The sequence below is a fragment of the Neopsephotus bourkii genome, unplaced genomic scaffold (genome assembly GCF_033783945.1).
Source record: "Neopsephotus bourkii isolate Nb327-2 ecotype Australia unplaced genomic scaffold, CSIRO-AGI_Nbou_v1 NB_616, whole genome shotgun sequence".
NCBI classification, from domain to species: domain Eukaryota; kingdom Metazoa; phylum Chordata; class Aves; order Psittaciformes; family Psittacidae; genus Neopsephotus; species Neopsephotus bourkii.
Window position 1 is genome coordinate 1967278 of NW_026901116.1, and position 9326 is coordinate 1976603.

A 9326-nucleotide genomic window follows, 5' to 3' on the forward strand; every position below is an offset into this window, starting at 1 on the left:
ATTCGGAGCCTTGCATTCACACCAAGTTTATTAAACTACAACTTTACCCAACCTTTTACACCTGGACTAGTAATTAAGAGGGTGAATGGTCGGGCTGACTTCCATGGGAGTGCCTGGATGTGCACTTAATCTTGTGCCTGCAGCTTAAGGAGAGTGAAACTTCCCCATGGGCTTGCTCATGCCCTGGTGAAACACCACAGAAGGAACTTGGCCTCCAGATTACATCAACACGTTTTGCTTCCTCCTATCATGACAGGCCAAACCAGTAAGGAGTTACGGGTTTTAAACTGGAACCAGTTCTCCCAATGCCTTCTGCACCTCAGTGCAAGATAGTTGTGCAAAGTATAATTGAGATAATAAAGCCCTGGATAATAACAGCATTTGAGCAGGTATTTTGCATGGACAGCACTAGGGAATAGGAAATGCCTGAAAGAAGGAGATGCATAATTACTTAAAGAGCACAGATACAGGGATAAATTTTCTTATGGATGAAGAAAGCAAATGTGGAAACACAGAAAGAATGTGTTGGAAGAGCTCTCTTTGTCCGACCCTCTCCCTTTCTTCCAAGCAGCTCAGACCACCTCGGATCCCTCTTTAGGGCCTGCAAAGAAATGGCTAGTCAACACCTCTGACCACTAAAGCAAGATTAATGGCTTCACGCTACTTAACTCCAGTACAGCCACAGATACCTACATATTGATTGGGCTTAGCAAAGAATTAAACCAAGTTTAGGAGCAAAAGGAACTTGGAAGGAGGGATGCTCGCTCCTCACGTGTTTAAATCAGTGTAACTCTGACCAGGGCATGGTTCTAGGGGAGGCATGGGGAGGAGGAGTAAACTGCTAGGAGTAGCCTTGACTCATCACAAAACCAAGGGTCTGAGGATAGAGGGGTCGTGTAGGAAGGTGGAAAGCAAACAGATGGGAGTGTAGGGGTCTGTTTTTGTGTAGGGTTTATGATGGTTCATGGAGATGGAGGCAAGGAGGGACCATTAGATCATCGCGGCTGGTTTCCTGCATCCACAGCTCTTTGCCTCCATCCTGTTGCCCCTGCCCAAGGTGTGAATTACATTCCCATTCCATCTGCAGCCCCAGAGGGTCTCCCAGCTCTGGGCTCCCCAGTGCTGCTGTAAGCTCAGCTCCGTGGCACAATTTGGGGTGATTATCACTGCAATTTGAGCCCTGTGCAGCTGCTCAAGGAAGTTTGGCTCAAGAAACACATTGTTATGGAATCCCTTGGGCTTCCTGGGAGGAAACAGGGTCTCATTATAATCCAGAAAGGTCTGGGGGGCTGGGTTTGGTTTCATTATTTTCCCCAGTTTAAATTAATAGAGCTAAAATGTAAAATGGGTTGTGGTTTATAACAAATATTAAAAGGCCTTTGGTCTTTTCTTCCACTGCTTTGAGTTCTTCTCATCATCTTTATTATGTGAGTGCTCAGCCTGAGCAAAGACAACAGAGGAGGAAAGATGGGGGGCAAGGAACGGGACAAAACTGCCCCCATTCAGCACATCACCTGTTGCACATCCCTGCACTGGGATGCTGCAGGGATGCTCCACCAGCAAAGGGAGCAGACTTGGAGGTAGATTATGGCCATTATGTTCTCCGTGCTGTGCAAGTGCGGGTTGAAGACTATTGGGAGGCAAAGAGAAAGCTGCCAAAATAGGGACTGTTGGTTTGGCAAGAGCAGAACCATCTTGTGCAGCAGCTGTTTGCTGAAAGGATTGACTCTGCACACACAAAGGTGGCTGCTGCTGTGGTTATGTTTGAGAGCGCAGATGGAAAACAGAGGGGGCTCTTCAGCAACAAGATTCTCCCAAGAGGTGTCTCTGTAGCGTTATTGTGTGCTTTTAGTAACACCACTGGATAGAGGCACTATCTGGGGACCTGTGAGTCAGCTTACGTTTGGTACTGGGAGATAAATGTGCTGCTTAAGCACACAGAATAATTCCCATCTCGAAGGAACAGCTTTGAGACTCAGGCAATCGATAGGACCAGCGCGTCTGCTAACGGCAGCGTGCAGAGGTCAGCGTTAAGAGCTCGTTGTGGTTAAGCCCTGAACAGTAAGGGAGAGCCAAGGAAATGCATTCCTTGGCTGAACGTTGTTCCAGGGATGAGTAGGCAGTGATGGCCTTTGTGAAGCCATGGCTACTCCAGCCCGCAAGTGCTGCATCAGCTCCAGGTTATTTGATAGCTTTTCAATAGCTCTGCCTCTGTCTCAAAGGCTTGGACTCACCTCAGCTGGCCTCAGACATTGACAGCGCAGACGCCTCCATCCGAGCTGGTCCCAGAGGTTTGCTCTGTAGCCAACAGGGAACTGGAGATGTTTCAGCGTGGGATTTGCTTGAGCTGCTTTGCAGGGATGTCTCCGTTGCAGCCCTGTGGCATGTACTGTCTCCTGGGACTGCCCAAACATGCCTGGATCCCTCTCACAGTATCTGCAGACTGAAGCATGGCAGAGTTTTGCTTTGATCATGAAGTCGTAGAATCCACTAGGTTGGAAAGAACTTTAAGATCATCAGTTCCAATGGAAAGACTCATTCCTATGTGAGGACAGCCTCTAATATCTGCCCCATGGCACAGCCTGAGCTCCAGAGCTCCTGGTTCAGGTCTCAGCACTGCAATGCCTCAGGCTGGTGGTAATGATTCTGTTCACTGGGGGACCATACTGTCTGAAGCAGACAGGGGCTTGGAGCAAGCTGCTCCAGTGGAAGGTATCCCTGCTTGTGGCAGGGGTTGGAGCTGGAGGAGCTTTAAACTCCCTTCTAACCCAAACCAGGCTGTGGTTCTATGAAAAGCTGTGATTTCAGCCTGTGCTTTGCAGACTCCAGCAAGAGGTGGCTTTCAGGGTGTTGGAGGGGAGTTCCACAGGCAAGACGGGGGGGAAGAGTTAAGGGAAAACCAGACAAAAATGTCCCAAGTGTACAGCTCCATGGAGGAGGGAGTTAAAACCGAGAAGGCTTGCACACCTATAGGGGGCTATAGGGATGCTGGGGATGGACTCTTCATTAGGGACTGTAGTGACAGGACAAGGGGTAATGGGTTAAAACTGAAACAGGGGAAGTTTAGATTGGATATAAGGAAGAAATTCTTTCCTGTGAGGGTGGTGAGGCACTGGAATGGGTTGCCCAGGGAAGCTGTGAATGCTCCATCCCTGGCAATGTTCAAGGCCAGGTTGGACAGAGCCTTGGGTGAGATGGTTTAGTGTGAGGTGTCCCTTCCCATGGCAGGGGGGTTGGAACTGGATGATCTTCAGGTCCTTTCCAACCCAAACTATTCTATGATTCTGTGACTCTAAGAAGGAGCTGTTGTGTTGTGCAAGCTCGAACAGTGAGGCTGTGGAAGGATGGAGTCACAAGGGCAGTGTATTTGAGTGATGAGCTGGGAAGATGAACCCAGCAGCGATGCTTTGTGGAGGAGTCCCAACATGCTCATGGAGGAGTGCTATAAATAACCCTGTCCCTCAGGCCAGCTTTCATCCGTTTGGCTTGCACAGAAACCTCATGACCATGTAAAGTGTCCCTTTCTCATAACAAGACCCATGAATTATGTTTTATTTTCTTTTCTACTCTCCCTTTGCTCAGAAATTAATGGATTTTGTTGGGGGCAAGAAGAGCAAAAAATAGATGTGTGCAGATCATCTATGGAGTGAGGAGCACAAGGGGGAGATAACTCAGCTGGAGTCAGGAGTGGGAACGAGGGGTTAAGAACAGGGATCTTTCTGATGGAGTAATTTTAACGACACCCAACAAGCCCCCTGCTATAATAAAGTGATGGAAAACAACAACCTGCCATTAAATGATGGCATTCTAATCTCACCAGTGAGCATGCAGCAGTCTCCATAATGGTGTCGGACCAGGATGCTCACTGGGGAATTCATGAGCAGTTCAGACACGAAGGCTCCTCACCAGAAGGTTATCTGCAGGAAATGCCTGCAAGCTCCATGGTTATTACTTAAACAAACAGCAAATAGCATTGTTGAATATAAAGATTTTACCTTGTCCTATAAAAATGACAGAATAGAGGTGAAGGGGAAGTACTTTACAGCAAATACCTGGATGCAAACCTCACTGGGGCTGTTCAGCCTGGAGAATAGAAGCTGCATGGAGACCTCAGAGCAGCTTCCAGTGTCTGAAGGGGGCTACAAGGATGCTGGAGAGGGGCTCTTCATCAGGGACTGCAGTGACAGGACAAGAGGTGATGGGTTCAGACTGAAACAGGGGAAGTTCAGGTTGGAGATAAGGAAGAAGTTCCCTACTGTGAGGGTGCTGAGGCACTGGCACAGGGTGCCCAGAGAAGCTGTGGCTGCCCCATCCCTGGCAGTGTTCAAGGCCAGGTTGGATACAGGGGCTTGGAGCAAGCTCCTCCAGTGGAAGGGGTCCCTGCCCATGGCAGGGGCTGGAACTGGATGATCTTAAGGTCCTTTCCAACCCAAAATATTCTATGATTCTATTTTGCCATAGCTTTAGCACCCCAGACTCCTCAATCTGCCTACATGTACTGTGCTATTGATCACTATGCTGTGATCAGTGCATGACTGGCATCATTTTAGGGAGCACTTCACCCTCGAGAACAGCAGGAAATGTCCTGTGAGCGATATTAATGTATTGTTCCCATATCTCTATTCTTTTTCTCATGGTGATAAAATGCCTTTTTCTTCTTCTTCATAAGCCCACAGAGTGCAATGAACCCCTGGTTGGTGGTCAGAAAAGATTCTGGGGAGCACCCAGTCCAAGAATTGGGACTTCTGGTGTTATTTTCCTCAGCCTGCTGTTTCACATTAAAGGCATAAGGATTAAAAAGGCTTAGGGATGGGAGCTGGTCTTGCCTTTGGATGAGCATCACTTTGGGGACAGCGATTAAATGCTCTGCTGTCTTTGTTTAGAGGATTTGCCTTGGGTGAGAGGATGCTGCAAAAGTCACCCGTCTACCTAGAAAGTGCTGATGGCTGATAAAGGGGCAAGGCAGGAGGCTGGGTGAGGGTGACTCAAAAGCAAGGTGTTCTCAAAGCAATTAACTCGCTTTGTAGACACTGAGATAATGAACTTTCATCTTTGTCAGCCAAGGCTTAGTTCTGTTACAGAACTCCACTTAGTGGACAAGGTCCCTGTGCTGAGAGTCCCTGGGGTTTCATGGATCATTGGCCACCTTTCGTCCCCAGAGAGAAGCAATCCTCCATGACCCATTCAACAGGTTAAACACAGGCTTAACTTGAAATGAATGAGGTTGGAGTTAGTCAGTGCAGGAGTATTTCCTAGGGCATGGTCAGCGTAACGAAGCTCTGATATCAGATGGGTGGAGAAGCCACCAGAGCAGTGTCACTGGAGATGACCGTCAGGGTTGGCAACTATTTGGTGGGAAGTCTCAAAGTATGGGCTGGGAAAGCTCTTCATGGTTCCAGGGGTTTTCCTCACTAGGTCTGCAAATCAGTGCTGGAGCAGAGGACCCTATGTGAGTCTTGAGGTCCTCAGCCTGGAGTGCCCTGACTTGTGTGTTTGCTACCTTAAGCCATTGTACACAGGCCATTGAGCTGGGATAGTTCAGCCCAGATACAGTTCAGGTCACCATCACTTCGGCCTGTCCCCACTACAGGGTGACAGAATCAGGACCAAGAACATAAAGAAATTAGCCTCTAAAGTTCTCTGTTTCCAGCTTCTTCACTGCTGAATTAAACCAAGCTACACATGAGCAGATACACAGAGAGCATCCCAGTGGCTCTGCCAGCACCCTGCATTCACAAGCAACACCCTGGTCTCTTCTGTGTCCCTCACATCTTCTGTAATCACCCATAGGACTCATCCATCCCACCAGCATTGCTCTGTTTCTGTACCAAGTGCCTGGGTCAATCCCACAAGGAACATTTCCAGGGATGCTGCAGCTGTCCTTTGCACAGAACATCACACATCCCAGTGCCATGTCTTCTCTTATGAATCTGCTTCTGGTTCTGTCTCTAAGATGAAAGAGGTCTTGAAGGGACAGGACAAAGCCCTGTGCTTTCCCATCTCCTCCTGATTACTCCTGATGTATCCCTCTGAAGCCAGCAGGATCACACTGAAATCCACTCCAGCTTGCACTTGGATGCCTACAGCCCCAGCAACCACCTCTCCTTTCCATCTTGCTCAAGCAAGGGTACAGCATCTCAGATAGCCAGAAATCCCTCATTCTGCACACAGAGACTCTGTGCTTTGCACTTAACCTTCCCTGGCTGATTCCAGCTGCAGACATGCTTAAGAGTTCCTCTTTGAAATCAGATGGAGGAAGGGTTTTCCATGCAGCATTTAAATCAAGTGCATCAGTAACTGGGAACAAAGCCTTTTGCAGCAGGAAATGCCCTGGAGAAGGCATCAGCTCCCACCAGCTTCACAGCCTCACAACATCTGGCAGAGCCCTTGTCTTCCCAAAGTGCAGATGAGCTGTGTCTAATGGGAGATGCTATGAGATGGCCAGGTGGGAATTTGTCCTATGGGATTTGGATCCCTGTTGGTATCGCCAGAAGGAAAGGGGTAAAGAAGGGAAATGAAAAGGAAGAGGAAATAAAAAGGAAAAGCTTATTGAAATCAGACTTTGCTTTCCAGAGCACAGCATCCTAGTACTCATTCTCTGCCCTGTTCTCACAGCATTCCCCTGGCTCTGGCCTTAGCTTTAGTTGAGGGTAGACATCTACCACACAGCCAGGACAACAAGCAAGAGACTTCAGGGCTTCAAATCTGGCTTTGAAGCTTTGCTATGTGCCCAGTGCAGTATTTTTGGTGCAGTGGCTCCTGCTCCATGCATGCACTGAGCATCACTGATTGCCTCCTCCAGGCTGGCTATTGCAAGGCAGGAGGACAGTGTATCTCCCCATAACAGCTGAAGTGGTCTGAGCTTTACAAAGCTAATCAGCCATGAAAATGCCCCTCCTTGCCATCAGGGAAGAATTGACTTTAATGATGAGAGACATTCTCTTTTGAGCCTGATCAAAAGGGTAGGAGGCCTTCCGGGGAGATTTCAGCTCTTCCTTCTGAGCATCCCATGTAGTCAGAGAGCGCAGGCCCGGCTCAGAGCTTTCTCTTAACCCTCTGCTACTCTGGAGTCAGGAACTGCCAAAGCTTAACTGCAGGATTAATACAAGTCCTGTGCACTTGGTTTCTTTAGTTCCTTCTTTCAGAGACCCTCATGTGTTTCTTCCAACCCTGAGTGTCTGCAAGTGCTGGTGGCTCCATCCTCCTCCCCATCCCCATCACCCGTGCCACCCTTGGCATCCTTGGCCATCAGGGTTGGGTGTATTTCATATGCATTTGGCCAAAGAAAACTGGTGGGAATGTCGTGGTTTTCTGGGGTATTTATCCCAATGACAGCACAGAGAGTCTTGTCCATAGGGTGTGTATCCTATTCCATAGAAGAGTATCTTCTCCACAATGTGTTCCAGTTCTTCTGGAAGCCTTGCAAGGGGCAGTGTCAAGTGGGGCCACCAGTGATGGCTGCGGTCTGAAATACCCCAGGGTGATGCAGTGTAGTGACCCGAGACCCATGTAGCAATGATGGCATCTCTGGCTTGCTGAGCTGTGCAGAAGAGAGCATCCTTGGTGTCTGAGAGCAAATATTGGTAGACCTTGCTAAGCACAAACCCCAGGCTTTTGGCTCGGAAGCAGATGCTGGCAGATGATACCAGGGATTGTCTTGATGAGGAACCTCCCACAACCTCTCATTGGAAATGTTATTGCACGTTGGGTTTAGCCCAACATCTTGGAACAGCTAAAAGGATGCAGGTCCTGGCTTCTCCCCTTGCATCCATGTCCCACATCCAGGCTCACATCCACACAGCCCACAGATGGGGATTTATCTCCAGCATGCACAAGGCTGTTATCTGTGCCTATGTGTAGACTGACAACGCCAGCAGGACCCTGTGCTGCAGACACCTCACCCACATCATTAGTTTCCCTCATTACTCGATATCTCTCCCAAGGCAGCAATTTTTCCTCTCGCTCCCTATCTCCAAGCCTTGTCTCCTAATAGCCCAGTGTCAGCCCTGGGGGCTCCGAAATGCGATAGAAATGATGGGATATTTATCCTGCCTCCCAGCTGAGCTGCGCAGGCTGTCAGGGCTGCAGCTGACGAGCCCAGATTTAGGACACTGCTGCAAAGAGTAACGGAGGTATCAGCGGCTGAGACTGTCGGGGGCTTGGTAAAGCCCCCCCTGTTAGTGAGGTGGGCAGAGGGGCCTGTCAGCATGAAAGTGAATGGTTGCAATTTACCCTAGAGGGGGATACCTACCCTGGAAGATGCTGTTTCCCTCTGTGAGAGCAGCTTAATCTCTTTTACTAGGCATGAGTAGTATTAACGCTAACTGGCTTTGCAGCAGCTATGACCAGAGGACAGGCTGCTCTGAGGGCCACCACCTCAAGCTTGGGTTGGAGATGGCTCAGTTTAGGATCAGCGCTTGCATAGTCCCAGTCCTTCTCTGTCTGATTGTCCATCAAAGGCATATCATGTATCCTGGGCAATAATATCTCAGGTAACTATGGAGAGCAGAGAGTAAGGGACTGATGTGCCTGCAGGCAGTGCAGGCGTATAAATCCTGATGCTGTCTCTCCTTTTTCCTCCCCGGTCTTCAGTTACAGCAATTAATGAAGTAATGGGAGTAAAATGATGGATTCAGCACGACCTGAAGACAAATCTTCCCAATTCCTCTGCAAGTTCTCCATGCCAGGCTGGCTCGAGGTAGAGGGTTGTGAATTTATGGCACATCTGAGCTCGCAGGGTTAGCACAGATTGCCATAGGCTGCTGTGCCTCAGCGCTCGTCTCCATGCCAAAACCCAGTCACCCCTTTGCTGTGGGTCAGGAGGGAATTTTCCCAGTGTAAATGAGTTTATTTTATATATAGATGAGTCCCTGAAGGACTCAGCAGCAGAACAAGTCTCTGGGTGAGCAGTTCGCCCCACACCTGACCTAACCTGGCTGTGCACCTTATGGAGAGGAGGGGTTTAGTCTCTATCACCAAATCCTCATGAGACAACAAGGAGACAACTCATCACTGAAACAGCCTGTCTAGGGAGGCCACACAAAGCTAATGGTCACCTGGTGGGAATGATGCTCAGTCACTGCTCAGCCATTGTGGATTCTGGTCCATTCTCAGCATTGGAGTGATTTATTTAAGCCTGTATCAGGCTTGCTCAAGAAGCCAAGTCCATCACTCCTGAGCCTGATCTTTTATCATAGGGCAATCCATCCTGCTGTGCCGGTATCTCTTTATCATGCAGCAATGCTGCTCAGAGCAGGTCACCACCTTATCCTTCATTCATGGGTCATCTGGTTTTGTTTGTCGTGCACTAAAAGGGAAGCATGTGT